The following is a 19744-nucleotide window of genomic DNA, read 5'->3' on the forward strand; positions in this document are numbered from 1 at the left end:
TATTGGGAAATAATAACTTAGTATAACAAATATTATATCCTATACTTTATTGCTACAAAATTACGAAACCTTATATTATATTATGTTTCCATATTTCTCCTTTATATTGAAGACTCATACTTCTTCTCTAGTAAATGCTAAAGCATTGGCTTAAACTTTTTAAACAGCACAGTAGACCCTTAAGCTATATATACTATAATGTCCCTCTTCCCTCACATATTAAACCAATCTATCTCAGAGTAAGTTTGCATCAAAGGAGTATCCTTACTAACTAATATAGGCTCGATCAATAGGGATGACAATAATTTTTTTATCTACGAACATTATTTTTTCAAAATAATATATCTTTAGACTTAACTAAATATTTTTTAACCATATATGTAGAGTTCGTTTAAATAGTGGAGATTACAACAAAACAGATGCGAATTAGTAGTATAATTTTATAATATTATCTTTATTTGTAAGTACATTTTTTATTCTTATTTATTATAAATTAATTAAATCATATCAATAAAAATTAAAATAACACAATAAGTTTTGGAGTAAATAAAAGATTGAAAATAAAAATATTTTTCTTATATTTTTTGTTATTTTTAAATGTTTTTCATATAATAAATGTACATTTTATATTCTTAAGATGAATTTTGAGTAAATGACTCATTTACTCATTTTTTTTCTTTAAATTTTTGTTACTAGGAGGATTTTTAGATATAATGAAAATTGTAAGGTAGTAAGTAATATCTAATAATTTTAATAGAGAAAAATAAAAAAATCTCTTATTTTAAAATATAAGGAGAAAAATAATTAATTTTAAAAAATTTTAGAAGATATTTCAATATGCTGTGGATCACACCCTCGAATCTTTGTCGTCTCAGTTAACTAAAAGGACAGAATATTGAGCGTGAAGGTAGCAATTGTTAATTTCACAGCAATTGTCTTTTTTTTATTCTTTCTTTATTTTTCCTAATTATTTTGAAATAGTAGGTAGCAATTGCTTACATCAAAATATCTAGACTCACTCGGCAAAGTATCCGAGGCCAAAATGTCAAAACGTGGGACACGCATACATCTAATTACAAAGTCTAAAGTTAATGAAAAGAAAAAAAGAAAAAGTATAAATGAACGGTAATCACCTCATTTTCAAACATCTAGTTCAACATGAATTTCTTTTTACCAAAGGTAAATTTTCTCCCGGATTGTCCTCATTACATTAAACGAATGATGACGACGCTCTGTCCGTTTCTGACTCTCTGCTTTGCTCTCTCACATCACGAGACACCTCGTTTCTAACTGGGGTACCACCATCATATTTAACTGTCGGGTCTTCCTACTATGCACCTAGTGTATGCATGATTCCTTGTGACATGACATATAGCCAATTAAATTCTGACATGCTTGCAATAAAGACTGTTAAAGTGACCGGTTATTCCGGTTGAATTCACAAGATCTTTTGTTTGTGTGTTTATGTTCCAAGTTGTGTACTCTATGTTACGAGTTCTCTGATTAGTCTGATATTATCTGTTGCTCAATAATGTTACAGGTTTTATAATATGACTGGTACGATCGCTGTCACAAATTTAGAACGAAAAGTTCCCAATAAAATAAGTTATTTAATTAATTAAATAAGAATAAAATAAATTTGTGAAAAAATTTTAAATTTAATTTTGAATTATTTTGACCAAAATTTAAGTTTTTTTAATTTGTTTAAGAAAATGTGTTGTAATTGTCTTGTTTTAATTGGAAAATCAATGAAAAAATTATGTAAAAAAAAAAAAAAAAGGCAAAACGGTTTGTTTTGGATGGAGGCCATAGATTCCAATATTTCCTTCACGAAAACTACAAAAAAATTATCAAAGGCATCAATTTCTACACTCTCACCGAGCAATACTCTTAACCCAGAAGAAAGTGTATAAACCAACCCCAATCAGTCCATCAATGTCGTCAACCTCATACAGCATAAAAAAAATCTGTGTCCATTAAACCGCCATTTAAACCGTCTTTATTGAGCCATTAGACTATTCGTGTCATCTTCCCATCTCGTTGTAGTATTTTGCCATTCAAATCTAGTTATCAATTGGGGAAAATGGGGACCAATCTGCAAGTCTTTAAAATAGAAAGAAACTTTAATTGGGCTCTATTTGTGCTTTAAAAATTATTTTACACACTCTAATTTTAATAAGAATATATATTACAAAATTACTTATCATATAAGTTACTGGACAATATATTATAAGTCAACATTATATAATTACTTTGAACACTTATATAGCCCAATCCAAATTCAATTTATTATTCTCAAAACTTAAATATAAAAATTTTTATTTCTAACTTCTTAATTAATATGTAGATGAATAATAAGGAAATTAACTTTGAGAAAAAATTAAATATAAAATATGTGTAATACTTTAAAAAAAAAACAAAAGTATTGCACAAGATTTTTTTGGGGGGGGTTGGCCATTCTTCTTCTTCTCCTTCTCTCTCCCTTTTTTTTGGTAGTATTTATGGAATATTTTCTATTGTTATGTTCTCATTGCAAGTTATTTTGGGTGTAAAATTCAATATTAAAAATAAATTAAATAAAAAAATGAGTAACTAAAATTATGTTAAATTATTTTTTTACTTAATTTTTAATTATATTATTAGTATATGTTAAATCTCTTAAAAATGAGTGTTGAATAATTTTATTAGTTTTTTAAACAAATAAAGTTAAATAACTTAAAAAATTTAAGTAAGGATATTTTTGAATTTTTAAACAGTGTACAAAGTAAAGTTTATTTTCTTGTCAGTGGCAAATGATCACGACAAGAAATCTGAAGTAGAAACAGCAGAGCTCAACAAATCACTAAGAGAAAATAAGACCAATAACCAAGCAGATAAAAGAAAAGCAAAATAACCCATCTCAAAATCACCACATGCACAATTTAAGGGGTTTGTGACATGGGTTTAAGCATGATTTAACAAGTGCCACCTGTGAATTGTCAGAGATTGTATTTTCATACACATGTCAAAAATGCTCGAATCCAAATTACAACCCCATAAGTTGAGTCGTTCTCTTCGAACTGAATTAAAAATAAATAAATAAAATTAAATAGAGAGATTGACCTCAAACTTTGGAAACAGAAGCGACAGCGATCTGTTTCTTGTCTGGAGTGTCCATTTCTATAATCTACTTTGTCCGTTTTCAGTCGCTCTGCCACAGAGCTTCTTCCCTCTGAAGCCGAAGCTCACACACACTTGCAAAACGAAAGCATTTTTTATTGATTGAGAGGCGGGAAGGCGGGAAGGCGGGAAAATGAGAGAAATTTGCATTTGTTTCTGTTGGTTTGGTCATACCTGTGCGGGCCCCAGCTTGACAAGCGGTATTATTACTATTTGTATAATTTACATGACGCGTGTCACGCAATGACGATAAAATATATATATATATATTGTTAATTTTTCACTTAACATTGAAATATCATATAATTTTTCCAATTTTATGGTTATTTTCTCGCCCTTATGCCACATTCTTTTGATCAAATAATACAGTAAAACTTTTCTATAATCATAATATTAAAGCCAAATTAGCTTTATTTATGTAAAGAGGCTATAGCTTACAAATATATGATAATTAATTAATGAACTATGTCAAATACAATATGCTAACAATGATAAAAAAAGATAGACATAATTTCAAGAAACTAATATATATATTTATGTAGGGGTGGGCAAAATCGGGTTCGGGTCGGGTTCGGGTCAACCCGATCGGGTTTCGGGTTGTTCGGGTTGGATTTAAAACGGGTTGGATTGAGTTCGGGTCAATTCGGGTCAGTTCGGGTCAATTCGGGTCGGTTGAAATCGGGTCAAATCGGGTCGGGTCAATTCAGGTCAAATTCGGTTAATACAATTTTGAGCTCTTTTTTTTCCTATTATTGTAGTTTTTATGAAAGTTTTAAGACATTTTTCTTAATTGTAGTCATTTTTACTAATTTTCAACTGAAAAAAGGAAAAGAAAATGTTATTATTAATTCAAAAATCAAAACACATAAATATTATTAACATAATCCATAAACAAAAATTAGTAATTTCAATTCAAGTTGTTCATGCTCCATAAACAAAAAGTAAGAAATTCATGATACTTAATTTTAATATAATATATAATATCCAATTACCCATTCCCCATAATAAATAATATGATATTATTTGTCTATCTATATCTTATTTTTTATTATAAATTAAATCCTTTAATTTCAAGTCCAAGTTACTTGTACTTAACAACTTAACGGATGATTAACATATAATATAATATTAATTGAATTTATTAATTGGTTTAGGGTTGAAAGCTTGAAGCTACTGCACAAGTACACATAATTACATAACATAAACACATTATAATTATAAAACATATACAACATAATACTTAATTTTAATATTTAATCTACCTAATGTGCTAATTTATTCATAAAAAAATCAATTATTAATTGTTGTTAACAATTATCAATTAATATTATTTCAATTATTAACTATTATTAACAATTATTAACAATTAACAATTAACAATTATCAATTAACAAAACCCACCAATCAACAATTCCTTTTTATATATGAAAAAAAATAATTTATGATGAGCTCAATAATTAACAAAATTTCCTTGATTTTATTACTAATATTTATAAATACATAATTAGTTCATTACAACAATTAAATAATAAACAATTACTAAATTACATAATAAACTATTTAGCATATATAATTAATTAATTATATAGTGTATATATACCATGAAACGAAACAGGAAACACTTAGGAAACGGGTCAAAAAGTTGAAGGCTTGAAGCTTGAAAGTGGAAGGTGGAAACCGGAAAGCTTCAAAATCGGGTTCGGGTCGAGAGGATTCGGCCTTCAAGCAGCAGATCGGTGGCCACGGCTCACGGCTGGACGGACGGGATTTCACTTGGCAGCAGATCGCGGCTTCACTTGGCAGCAGATCGCGGCTTCACTTGGGAGTTGGCAGCAGCAGATCTCGGAGATGCGGACGGCTCACGGCTCACGGCTGGACGGGTTTGACTTGGCAGCAGCTGGTCGCGACTTCACTTGGCAGCAACAGATCGTGATTTCAGCAGTTGGCAGCAACAGATCGCGTCTTGTGGTGGCTGGTTGCAGACTTGCGGGTTGCGGCTGCCTTGTTTCAGTTGTTTGTGTTTGTGTTTGTGATTTGTGAAGTTGTGGCTGACAGGCAGCGTGTGTGTGTGTTAGGTTTGCGTCTTTGGGAGTGAATTGTTGAGTGCAGCGTGTGTGTGTGTTGTGCACTTGCAGCGTGTGTGTGTGTGTGACTGTGTGCTGTGCACTTGCAGCGTGTGTGTCACAGTGTCAGTGTGTGTGCTGTGCAGCTTGTGACTTGTGTGTGCTGTGCAGTGTGCAGCTTGTGGCTTCTATAGTTCTATGTGTGCAGCAGCGTATGTGACTATGTGTGTGTGGCTCAGTGGCTGGCAGCTTGTGACTTCTGTTCTAGTGTTCTGTGTGTGTGCTGTGCAGCAGCATGACAAATTTAAATTTGTTTCCGGTGACAAATTTCTTTCTTTGTTTCTTTCTCATCCTCTCTCGGTCTCTCCCCTTTTTGTTTTTTTTTTTCTTTTCCTCCAAAAAGAAATTGTTCTGTTCTTAAACAATTTGTCAAATGCTCGAAATTTATCAATTGTTTGGCGTTGGGTAGAAGATAAGATCTCTTTTGAATGATTAAATTGGACAAAAACAGAAAAGGGTGAGGATTGCTTCAGTCATCATTGCACTTGCAAAATGCCATCTAAGGCAACTTTATTTTCTTTATTAAAATTTAAAACGTCTCTGAGAAGAATTTTGACAGAATGGCTGCCAACTTTTTGGATTGGTTATTGGTGTGATTCGATTGCTGTTGGAGAATGGAGAGAGAAATATGCTCAATAAGGAGTACAGACACATGCCAGAAATCATTTTTTTTTTTTTTGGGAACCCGATCGGGTATTCAGATCGGGTCGGGTTTGCCCCGAATTGATCACAACCCGATCGGGTTTGTAAGTTTCAATTCGATCGGGTTTCAATCCCGACCCGATCCGACCTGAACTCAAAATTTATCGGGTCGAGTCGGGTCGGGTTAGGTCGGGTCGGATCGGGTAAAATGCCCACCCCTATATTTATGTAGTGTTGGGATTATACAAAATTATCTTAAAAGTGTAAAGAGTAAAGTATTATTTTGATTAATTTAAAAAAATTATTTTATCTTAATCTTTAACTTTTAATGATTTATTGGCATGTGTCAATCATTAATGAAATTAAATAATTAAGACTTTATTTTAATTAACGTTTACATAAATAGACATCAAAATTCACGTGTGATTCTTATCAATTTTTTTCCTGCAAATTCTTTTCCTCTCAACTATTCATATTTTGACATTAATTTCCAGCAAACTATAAAAAAGAAGAAGCGTAAAATGGAGAAAAGTGATTGACAACAAGATTTGCATCTTAATTTCAAAATTTTTCTTTCTTTACTATTTTTGTGGGTTCTACAATTGTTGTTTTCACTCTCAGCTGCGGTTCAATGAACTCTATTAATATTTAATAACCATGAAGCTTAATGTATCAATTCCAATACGACAAGTCCTTCTACGCATGTTACAACACTTTTTGGTCATTATAGGTTGCAAATGTTCCGTAATGTACTCATTCATATAACGGAAACGCTATTATCAATAATGAAAGTTGACTAAGTTTGTAAATTCTATTTAACGAAAAAGTAACATAAATTTAGTTGAACAAGAGGTAATCAATATGTAATCTATGAAACTAGGGTGTGACTAAGTTACATAGTAATGTAACTTACATGAACACAAAAATAATTAGGTTTTAAACTACAAGTAGCTTTGGAACAGCTCTTAAATTGATATAAGTTCTATTATTATGTAACTTAGCAAGGTCAGATATTTTAATAATAGCACATCACTATTGTTTCATGTGAATGATGCAATTGGATTAGCCAATACATACCGTCATCCCCGGGAGATGCTATGGCAATAGCTTACTCTACCGTGCCAACGTCAATACTCAACAGTATTAATCTGTTGAACCTAAGACCAGATTTAAGCTGATCTAGATTCCCGAAGATCGTAATTCGCACACCACACAGTGATTAATGAATCAAGAACAATAAACCATCAAAGAATCGCAAACTTACATGTCGGGTTACATGTAATAAATGTTTTAATTATTAGATGATTCATAATGTTAGACCATTTTTTGTATGTTTTGTAATCTACGTTTGATAATTTAATTAGCTGATAAACACTTGAATAATATTATTTCATTAACTATGTCATTGATCCCCAGGAAAAAAAAAAAAAAACCCAATTTGGGATGTTATACATTACTTCCCATTTTAGATTAATATTTATCACATATATTCTTAGTAACTTGTAACCCTTTTTGCTAAGGGTGAAATGTGTTTGTTACCCCTTCTATTTCTGAGATTGTCCTTACAATAAGGATGCCGGCCCCAATGTCAAAAACTGCTATCTCTAGGTGTAAATTCCTTATAAAATTCTTTTTTAATTGAAATTACTTAAATAATTGAAGATAAATTAATTTTTTATTTCATTCAAATAAAAAAAATAATTAAACACTTAAATAAGCTATCCTTTTAATTTTTTTTTACACCCATCCAGTTTCATAATTTAAATTTATTATTTAAATTTTAATGGAAAATATTTTTTTGAAAAAATTTAAGAATTAAGAATTTTGGGGATAAAAATTATGCAATAAGAACAAAATAATTTAAAATTTTAAAATTTGCATGTATCATAAACAAAAACTTGAAAGAAATACTCTTTTCAGGGTGAAATTTAATGAGAAAAAGATTAATTTTAATTTATGAATTAGTATTTTATAAGTTAAACTGAGGTATTTCAAGAAATAGACTTCAAAATGCATGGGAACGAGGGCCTTGGGTTTCATTTTGTTTTGTATGAATTGGGAAAAATACACGGACAGACAAAGGGAGCAGTCATTATAATGCTGTGAAGCTGGTCGGAGATACCTGCCCATTTGTAGCTTAGACTCCTGGGGTTTGTTCATGTCTTTTCTGTATCCCACTTTCTCATGCAGCAGATGTACATATGATGAGATGAAAACAACAGCAAAAATTGCTCTCATAAGAGAAATAGTCATACATATAGTGGGTTAGGCCTCCTATCCATTAACTTAATAATGAATTTTATGAAAATTGATTATCTCATTGGAATTACATAGATATTGGAAAACATTACTCCAGCCCCACCATCCCAACCATTTACTTAGTTCATCAGTAAAAGCTGGATTTTCCATTTGTTCTTGAGATTCAAATTAAGGCAACAAGTTGCTCATTCTACATTATCTATGTAATCCTGTAAAAGTGAAGGGCGTTTAGATGTGGAAAAACCTTATTCCTGCCGCAACACCTCAAACAGATTGTGACCAGACAAGACTTAGTTCATCATTAGCAGTCTTTGAAGCTTCCATTTGTTCTAGAGATTCAAAGGCAGCAAGCTGCTTCCTCAGTGCTACTAATTCTTCCCCGGCATTGCATATGTAGCCTGAGGCTTGTCTGCCAGACAAAGTTGCTCCTTCCATTCTATCTATGTAATCCTGTGAGAGTGAAACCATTTAGAAGACATATCTCTTTTTTTTTTTCAATATTTGGAATGAAACAATTATATACAGTTACCTGTTTTGTATATGAGCTGGCGAGGAAGAAGTTCTTCACTGATATCTTTTGATCAGGTCTGAAGGGGTCTTTACCAGGTCCCTCACCTCACAAAGATTGCCGGATTTTGACGACAGATAACCAAATAACTTCTAAACCTTGGGATGATGGAAATAGAGCTAAAACCTAATAAAAGGAACCGTGAATGGATAGTATGGATTCATGTATATTATCCAGAAAGTTGCATGACCTTTTGTGGTACTCAGGTCATTAAAAAACGTGAGATAAACATCTAGGATAAGAAAAGCAAAAAAGCGTAACCTAATACGTATTATATGAATTGAAGGTGTCACTGAACACTACTAACCTGCTTTGCCACTCTCCTTATGATTTCATCATTTGGTAAGGGCATATAAGGATCTCCAGGCGTCAAAACGCATCTGAAAGATAATATGGTTATAGGAAGCAAGATGGAATACAAAGACACTTGGCAAAAGGAAGTCAATCAGATTCCATGCACATTAATAGATGCGTAAAAAAATAATAAGAGCCATATGTGAAACAATTTACCTTAGACATGGCAAGTCCTTTGACAAATGTTTCCCCGTTAGCAGAATTATCATAATGCATCTCTCTGCATCCCCACCTAAGATGGAACCAGTTCTCACAAGAACAGACTCCAAGGTTGGGAAAATCAATTGATCATCGGAGAAAACAAACAGGATTAACAAATCACTACAATGGTGTGAACCCGTAAATACAAACGTACCTGCCCCATTTATCTGTGATATATTTTCTTATTGGCCCACTCAAATAAACATCCGGAGAACCCTTGAGCATCTGCAATAGGGAAGCCTCGGTCTTAGTCGCAAACAGTGCAAATATAGTATGCATACAACGAGCAATGATGTTTTCAAAATCAATAAACCCAAGGGCAAACGCAACAGGATCTTACATTCTTTGGATACTCATCCATGTACCACCCTTGGACAAAAAGCAATCAGAGAAGCTTATCTGTAAGAAGAAATGAAGTTTGAGGTAAAATAAAAATTTGTAGGAACAGGGATTGAAATTCAACAAACAAGAAAATATGTTGTTTGTTGAAATTCAACAAACAACAAACAAGGCTCCATCAGGATCAAGAAGTGCCTTTACAACAGGACTCAGCGCAAGAGCAATAGCATTTCTTGATTTATCATAAGTCTGCACTTGAGCAATATACGAGGCAAAGTACATCAAAAGAGAATCCAAAAGAGGCAAGAAGCTTCAACATGAAAAAAGGAGTACTGCCTCGTCATACTGCTTTGCAATCACAGTGCAAAAGATAACATCAACAAAATCAAAATCGAGCATAAATCCGTATGCACTACCTTAAGCTGATTTGTAGACAAAAATGCACGAATCCCATGTAATGGAGCTCCAATCGGAAACCGGAAATCAAGTTCTGGAGTTGAAAATCAAAATCATGAATCAAATCAGAGTTATTATTGAATTAGACAATCCATAAACCAATAGAAGGTGATGTCAAACCATCAAGCATAACTATTAGTTGTTTTAAGTGATCAAGAAATAACTGTACCACCAATTTCACCACCCTTATTTACAAATTTATGAGTATGATCCTTCATGAGTAAATTTTCGTCCGCACCGACCTGTCGACATCCATGAAAAACTATCAGATCATAAACACATGTTCCAGTTAAAGAGGATCTATGATTCTGATCCATCATGTTATTTGAACAACATTTTCGGATTTTCTTACAACCCTAAGCTATTATCAGTTATCATCGCTACAAATGATATGGTCAAGAGGAATGATAGTTCTTGTTTCAAGAATCTCAAATCGTAATTCTTTTGCATGGCTTCTGTGCTTTTATAATCATTCAAACACGCATATCCACAACTAAGCAAGCTTTACCTTTTTTGTCAATCGGAACAGATTATTGCAGCATCCAAAGAAAACGTGCAGGCTGATTTCAATATGGTTTCCATGTTTACCGACAAATGAAGCCACTTTACCACCAATAAAAGACCTCAACTCATATATATCCACCTGGAAGAAAGGAAAATTTAAAAAAAAGGAACTTCTAATTTCTTTCACCATCAACAAAATCAGAAAAACACATACTAATTCAAAATGAAATAAAGTTTGTGAATTGAAATAATGCCAACTCCTAAGAAAAATTATGACTGCTGATATTTTTTCCGAAATGCTGATAAAAGCTTCTGCTATTTACTTTGAAAAAATTGAGGTTAGAAGCCTATTTACTTGAAATTTTGAGTTTAGGCAAGAGGATGAATGGTAAAAGTGAAACATTTTAGGGAAAAATGTACGTCAGTGGCCAATGAAAGCATTAAGAAGATTGAAATCTAAATGAGCAAAACCTCATGGCCTTGATCCAACAATTCCACTGCTGTTGACATGCCTGCAAGCCCAGCTCCAATAATAGCCACTTTCAGCTTTGGTCCTCTATAATGTTCCGGTTCTGGTGGAAACAATTAAACAAACCCTTGGGAGCTGCCAAGTATACCATCCAATTATCCACAGCGATAATGGAAATATATATGTGTTTGAAAGTACTAAATTCCTAAACATGACATGTATCCAAAAAGTGACGCAAAGCAGAATTGCGGAAGCATTTCAATTCCCAATAAATTTCAAGAATACAAAATACTCGGTCTGTTCTTTCAATTCCTTCAATAAAATTTCCACTAGAGGCTACGCAAGCCACTCAATAACACTCCAAAGCCAGATTTTAAACGTTATCTTTATCTTTAACTCCAATCCATAAACAATTCTGCCACAAATTCAATCCAAAATTGTTCAAGTGCACCGCCAATTCTCCATCAATTCCCTCAAAAATTCATAATTGGCAAACACTACAAACCCAAAAGAGCTTCCAGCAATAAACGCATAAAAATCCACCAACCAACATAAAACAAAATACCCAGAAACCAGAAAAGCCAAAAGATCAATGCTTGGCAAACAAGCAAATCAAATAAAACAAAAAGAAGTGGAATTTACCCTTAACGCTCATATCAGAAACATTAGTGTCCAAAGAAGCCCGTACACGGAATCTTGGACCCTTCACTTGAACCCGAGACCATCTAACGCCAGTAACTGAAGTTGCAGGAAACAGAACTGAAGAACCCATATTGCAAATCCTGAGCTGAAATCAAAGAAATTCAATTGGAACTCAATTCAGCTCAACCGAGCGGAGCTCTCTTTTGCTTCAATAACAAAGTGTTTTTCTTTCATATCAACAAAGATTTGTCAACATCAACAAAATTTAACTAAGAAACTAAAATAATGCGGTGTCTTTGAGTTTAAGAATCTAACAAGATGCTAAGGAAGAGAGTTTTGTCAGGGAACTGTTTCGGTGTGGTTGGCCAAGTGCTTCTTTGTTTGTTTTTTTTTTTTTTCTTTTTTTGCCCTTTTCATTAATACACAACAGTAGTACTCGTGAAGAGCACAAAATGTTGGTGACTTTGTCACTACTCACTAACGATACCAAAGTGGCGTGACCAGAGCAACCAACTAAATTTTAAAGAGAGGGAATGATAAGTAATATTTTCTTTGGGTGATTAATTAATTTATTATCAAATAATTTTATTTATTTATTTAAACGACATCCTTATCTTTGTACAAGGCTGCTGAAAGATGACGATGTTGTGTTGTCACATATTTTTGGGCCGACCGTTTCTTGTTTCGGCTTAAATGAGGCTTTTGTAATTTTGTACTAAAAAGTGGCTTACCATGCAGCAATATGAATTTTAAGCTCTCTTTTCTTATGTCCACCCAAGGCATTGGCTGGATGGCCAAACAGCAGAGTTCAAGTCTACAATAGAGAATCGAAATTTTCCTTTGTAAATGTTCGTAAGTATTTACCACAGATTTTTAAGTTATTCTTGATAGATCCCCTACCACATACGCTATAATATTTCTCTCCTTTTAATTTAAAAGTAAATCATGCATAATAACGGGTTTGTAAAGAAATGAAATTTCTGGTAATTAACTGACAAAATAAAAAAAAGATGGATTAAGCGAAAGAAGTTATTATAGAGTAAGTCGAGTACTTGACAATCAAAGTAATTTACTCGAGGTTGAGTAAGGATAGTACGATACTTTCTCAAGTTTTCTGAGGACATTCATGTGACATTGGACTATTGACTATAGTTAGAGAGCAGTCCAAGGATGTAAGTGATGATGATAGATTCACAATTCTTTTGAAGAAAATATTTTATATAAACTTAATTATATGGTATAAAATGATTGGCCTTAATAAAATTAAAAAATAATACACGCCTGGGTCATGCAATATTTTCAACCAACTAATTTATACGCAAAATTAAACTTTATGAGTACATTTAAAAAATAATAAAAATAATACACCCCTGGGTCATGCAATATTTTCATGAAACAATGTGCACAAAATGCCTGTGATAATGAAACAATGTGCCATCCTTAAACTAATATTATTAGAAACTATAAGTGAAAGTTTTCAGAAAACACGCACGTGATAAGTTTTTCTCGGAATTTGTTTTCTCCTTTGTTTTGATTTACGCGAGAGATAGTTGTAAAGATTGTTTTGATAAGTTTTCGGAAAACATGTGACGAATCGTAGTAAAAAATTTATATATAATAATTGAATGAGATCCATGGTTCACAATTGCAAATTAAAGGTTGGTTTTATAATAAAAATCGTTTTGTACATACCAAATTAGAAAAGATAATAAGTAAATTAAGATTTTCAAAATTTGACTAGTATTAGATTACGTACATCAATATAATATAAATTTCTTATATATATATTTTACTCTGTAACCAATGCTTTCAAAAACTTTGTACTTGTATGTTTGAACAACTTTTTTCGCTTTCTATTTATATACGATCTCATTTATGTTTATATAAATTTTCATATGTACCCAAATTAAGCATTAAATAAACACACTTTGGTAAGACACATTAATTTCTAGTATCAGACAATGATATTATATTGAATGTAATGCTTCAATGAATTTTATTACTATATACTAAAATACTCAACGATCTTCATTAAAATTAAAAAAAAAAAAGAAATTGCATGATTAGAATGATTAAAGTTCATTTAATGACAAGTTTCATCATTGACTGTGTCGAAACACAACAGCAATCCACAATACACTTAACACGAGAGGCGCACACAAGCATGAATGAATCTTCCACCATTAAACCTGAAATCATAAAATGAAAGAAACAAGGTGAGTGTTGTTTTACGGTCTGAAAGCCGATTCGAAATAATAATAATAATAGACCTCTGTTAATAGTTACTACTAGTGGTCACTGCCTTGTCCATCTTCCTTCTCTGTATCATCGTCCTCTTCCAAGCCGCTGTCATCTGACCAAACCCCAGCAACCATGGGAAAAATCACCTACTTGTTTTAGGAGCAGGAGCAGGAGCAGGAGGAGGAAATTAAGTTAGGGATTTGGAGTGATAGGGAAAAAGCTGATTGTTGAGAAATATGTATACCTTTTGTATGGTTGTGTTAAGGTCGCCCTTCCAAGCCCAACGTGCTTCACTCCGCCGCTGCACTTCGTGTAATTTGGGTGTACTTAAATTTCCTTCAGAGAAAATCTTCATATCGGGGCAATCATCCACCACTAATCTTTCCAAAGATGGGAACTTGAAAGCACAATTGCCAGAGCAGAAGCTTGTCAAACTTTTTAAGTCTAAAAGCTTCAACTCCTTCAATTCTTTGAAAGTAATAACCTCATCTTTTGCCACAACATCATCCACCAGTACTATTTCTGTTATCATAACGCATGATTTTATCTTCATATATCTAAGTCGCACCAGAGACTTTGCAATTGAGGATGTTAATACGATTTTCAATCTTTCGCAACTGAATACCACCAGATTTGTAAGATTCTGAAAGGATGTCGACGATGGCACTAGATTGACCAAACGGTCACACCCCTTTACACGTAGAATAACCAAGTTGTTCGTAACAGAGGACTCCCTTATCAAAATGTTCTCCAGATGATAACAATTATTTGCTTCACTTATTTCTACTGCCATGCCATTTTCAACCTTCTCTTTCGGCGACCGGCCACCATATCCTTGTATTTGGAGGACTTTCATTGTGTGAAGTCTCTGGAGGAAGTCATCAAGTGATACAATAGTCGGCTCATCAACCAACTCCACAAAAAGATATTTTAGTTTGCAAAGCAAGTCTTCAAAAAATAGATATTTATTTGTTCCTATGTACTTTGCATCAACTTTCAACTCTTCCAAATTAGGGAATACCTGGGAGATCGATCAGAACCAAAAAAAAAAAAAAAATACAAGATGAATCAGTTGATGAGAATTATAAGTTACCACTAATTTATACAATATATTTTATTCAATAAATCAATAAATACAAGATAAACTTTCACAGTACATACATAAGAATTGAAAATTTGATTATAAAATTCTTGTACGTACCCTTTCTGTCGAGATATTAGTAGTTTTTTCGTATCTCACCATGAATTCAGGACATGCAGATATCCATAATTCTTCCAAGGATGGAAATTCAAGAATATCAATATCTCCAGTGCAGAAGCTTGTGAACTTTTCAAGATCAGACATCCTCAGAGATTGCAACTGGGGAAACGTTACAATATTATTCTTCATTTCTTCTTGGTTGTCCACGACTATTAACTCTTCCAGGACAGGACATTTGACTATCATAACGTGTTGGAGTCGAACAAAGCTACTAACTGTAGAAGATGAAAATAGACATCTTAAATTCATACAGCTGTACAGGGTCAAGCGCGTTAAATTCTGAATACCACAAGACATGACTGCAACTTGGTTCAGCCAAATCCTCTCAACATTTATTGAATACAACATCAACTCCTCCAAATTTGGTAATGCAACCTGCACGATCAAAAAATTAACTTGTTAATTACAAGCAACAATGATTTCTGTTGATGGACAAATCAATAAAATTACTCTTTCTCTGGTTATAGTTCTTTTCAGTTTTTCATACAAACAACCGTTAATCAAGTTTACCAAATTATTCCTTACTAAATTTTGGTTGATTCGCAATAGGACCTACTATCCAGCGCGAGCAGTTCTCGGGGATTTAACTACTGGCACCTCGATTATATAAAAATTTAGACGGCGGCTAATATAATTTATATGTATTCTAATGACGTATATTAAAGAAAATGATTAACCATAATTTCAATCAACTTATTAGTCTATATATATATATAATATTCAGCGATTACAACATATTTAGTATTCCATAACATGATGCTTATAATAATAATTATTATTAATTCACTTATTGTGTCCGAGTACCTTTTCTTTCTCTAAGAATGTATTTGTTACACCCTACTATACTTCGGATGAAAAATTTAGAATAATTGTGAAATATAATTATTAATCACTCTTTGCCATATTTGTTACCAAACAGGAATATAACAAAGAAAAAAAAACAAAAATTATAGAGAATTAATAAGACGATTGACTTATTAATAACTGACCTTCTCAGGGAAAAGTGTATTATAAATTTGGACATTGTCCTCCAAAATGATTTCATGTGACTGCAAATCATTAGCTGATTCCTCTTGTCTCTGTTGACATTGCAGGTGTCTTGATTTTAGAGTGTAAACTTAATTGTGAACACAATCTTAATTAATGCATAAATACAAGATCTTTAAAAATTAGTACAATAAACTTAGCACTAAATCTAAATTTGATATTTTGGATTCCATGATTAAGATTTTTTAAATAAAAATTTAATAGAGTTAATTTAAAAATAAAAATTAAATATGAAAAATAAACTTGCAATTATGGATTTAATTTTAATAAATAATGAATGTTCTCTTTATATTTTTTTTAAAAGGTAAAAGAGCGTACAAAGCCCAAATTCATTTTTTTAAGTCCTTTACTCTCCCATGATTCAAACTTGGGTGGTTGTAAGAGGACTGAAAATATATAAGACAGTTAACTTCACTTTTTTTTTCTTTTTTTTTTTTGTTGAGAGAAAAGAGAAGAAGGATATTACAAAGCATGAAGCTCGTGCAATATAAGGGCAATTATGGTTTTTTCTTTAAATTAAAATGGTAAGATTCTGAAGCTAAAAGATTAAAATATTAATTAAATTGCAAACATTAAAGATTTTTTTTGCAAATGGTTGCTTTTAAAATGAGAATAATATAATATTTGAAGACTTTTCAAAATTAATTACTGTGATGCACTAGAAATTTCTAGCTTTAGTCTAATGTATAAATTGACAAAACGATATTCGAATCCCAGGTGAAAAGAACCCTCTCATACCAATTATTTAAATTAGGAATGATCATACCTCTGACTCTGCCGGATTGAGGGCGAGCCAGAGACGCTTGAGATGGGAAGAGCCCACTTTGACTAATTCATTACGAAAATAATCAACATCTTGCTCTTGCAATCCCCATAACTCAAGGTCTTCAATTCTCTGCAGTTGCACGATCAGCGAATCCTTCAAGCAAATCTTGTTATTTAGCTCGAGACTGAATTCACGACACCCAATGCCGGTGCTCTCCCAATAGCCATCATCTCCAATGCGTATGCTGTACCTTTCCAGCTTCTCCAAGAGCAGGCCTCTGGGCAGAGTGCTGACGTCACGGGCGCGTAATTCCAAAGAGGTCAAGTTGGGCAAATGCTTCAACTCCTCAAGGCTTGCATTCTTAACCCCTTCCACCTCCACCTCCCATTTATCAAAGCTTTTAGGACCTATATATAGTTCTTCTAAACGGGATAATTTTGACAGTATATTTGGTGGAATAACTTCTAGGTCCTCACAATCTCTCAAATCAAGCAACTTTAGCCAAGTCAATTCACCTACTTCTACCGGCAACTTCTTAATATCAGAATCTCTTAAGCAAAGGATTTCTAGTTTCTTCAAGCCTCCTACAACACTTAGATCAGGCAGGTAGCACCAACACAAACTCAGTGTTCGAAGGTTTGACAGGAGACCAAGTGATGAAGGCAGTGACCGTAGATCCATGTCAGTCAAGTTTACAACTCTGACCTGTATCATGCTCTTGAAAAAGTTGTCTGGAATTGTTACTCGTGAATATTCCCAAGGATCATCACTTATAAAAAGAAGTTCGAGCTGAGGACATTCCAGTACTTTAGGAAGCAAATTAGTGTTGATATCATGTAAGACGATTGAAGTGCAATGCTTTATTGCACTTCCGTCCGACCATTCCCTGCAACCATCAACCTGCTCATTTGTAGCAGTAAACACATTTCGTTCAGTAGATGCAATTGATATGGCGACATCGCGAACTACATCATGCATAGAAAACAACTCTTTCTTCTGGCTTATATGGTCAAGCAACATACAAGAAGCTTTGAGTGTGCGCACCAATGTATGTACTCGATTTCGTGCTACTTCAATCTTATTCACACCTTGAAATAAACCCAATCCCATACCACACATTAACAAGTCTTCAATAGATGCTATGGCTGTATATCCTATTAGCAAAAAGATGTTCTTGAGATCATCCCTTCCTAGTTTATTGTAGCTCAACTCGATAGCTTTAAATGCGGCTGGCTGTACATCCTTAAAATTCGATGAAGAAGGCCTTCTTAGCTGTTCCAATGCATCCTTCCATTCACGTATGCTCTTGTTCCTTAATGCCCTTGCAACCGTCACAATGGAAACTGGTAGACCTGCACATTCCTTTGCCACATCCCTTGCTACCTCTTTCAATTCATTACCTTCAACATAATCACCTGCCATCTTCGTGAATAGACTCCAAGCTTCATCTTCTTTTAAAAATCCAACTGGGAAATTTTTTCGAGACTCCATCTCTCCAGACAATACTTCTTCACTCCTTGCCGTGAACAGCACTTTACATCCCATGTGATCATCTCCGTGAGGAATTCCGACATCCAACAAATCAAGATTTTCCCAAATATTATCCAAGATTACAAGGATCCTCTTCTCTTTCTTCAGTCGATCATAGAGTCTTCTTGCCCTACCCGATTCACTCTCCTCATCAAATTTTAGACCTAGTTTATCCGCGATTTCTCCTTGAAGCTTTCTTACGTCTCGACTCTCAGACACCTCAGAAAAAACCACCTGATCGAAAAGCTTGTCACTCTCTGCTTTTCTAGCAACTTCTTTAGCTAGCGTCGTCTTTCCGATTCCGCCCATTCCATAAATCAAAAGCATGTTGACATTGGGATTTTTTAATGCATCAATTATTTCATTCAGAATGGACGTTCTTGATTCAAAGGCCTCGAAGTCTTTGTTAGGCATAAGCAAGGTATCCTCCGGAATGATGCTGTAGGAAATACTATTAACTGGTCTAGCGTCCCGGACTTTGACAACAGCCTCCTTCTGCCTCTCTGCTTCCTTGCTAAGTCGAGGGCGGGTCTTCAAATTAGGACATAACCCCTTGAAACAACGCTTATTTGCAGTGGCTTCATCTTCTGTAAATTTATCTGCCTCTTCAATGACACTGTTGGCCGTTGCAAGCCAATTCTCAACGTTCTCTTCAATCTCTTCTCCTTTTCTTTTAGCCTCATCAACCTGGTGCTCTGTACTCACCCTCTCAGACTTTAGTTTCGCAACTTCAGTGTTGAGATTCTGTAAGTTGCTCGTGTACTTACTCTCACGCAAATAGCTAATTTGGCGATATGCGGGAGGAGCCAAGCACTTTACAACTTCTAAAACAATAGTAAGAATGATTTCAGCCATCTTCAGTCCTTTGTCCTTGTCTCTCTATCTCTCTTTTTCTGAATTTTGGAAAAACAATTCAACAGGTGACCACAACAAGATGGAACACAAGTGACTACAACAAGATGGAACAAAATAAAAAGGAAAAAAATACAAAGAGTGGATGGAGAATAAAACAGAGACAGCGTCACAGCTAGACACAATTAGATAGAGAACAGAGGAAAACCAAATAACAAGACTTAAGATTACAACAAACAGAGGCCGAGGTGGATATATATACTTGGAGAATAAAATTCAAGAGCAAAGCGAGTGCTGGGCTGCAGTTTCTTAAGGAGATTTATATATCATC

At 33.5% G+C, this 19744-nt stretch overlaps 1 long non-coding RNA gene and 1 pseudogene across 1 annotated transcript; both read right to left on the bottom strand.

Moving 5' to 3' along the window:
* The window catches only part of LOC18042757, a 23525-nt pseudogene extending 4066 nt beyond the window's left edge, over positions 1 to 19459 (bottom strand).
* Positions 8206 to 9488, bottom strand: LOC112098236. The gene is made up of 4 exons (XR_002905300.1): positions 9262 to 9488; positions 9059 to 9131; positions 8713 to 8877; positions 8206 to 8633 (listed from the first exon to the last, which is right to left on the bottom strand). It is a non-coding gene; the product is annotated as an uncharacterized LOC112098236 (long non-coding RNA).
* Positions 19460 to 19744: the final 285 nt, after the last annotated feature.

This window comes from Citrus clementina, unplaced genomic scaffold (assembly GCF_000493195.1).
Source record: "Citrus clementina cultivar Clemenules unplaced genomic scaffold, Citrus_clementina_v1.0 scaffold_5, whole genome shotgun sequence".
Classification (NCBI taxonomy): Eukaryota; Viridiplantae; Streptophyta; class Magnoliopsida; order Sapindales; family Rutaceae; genus Citrus; species Citrus x clementina.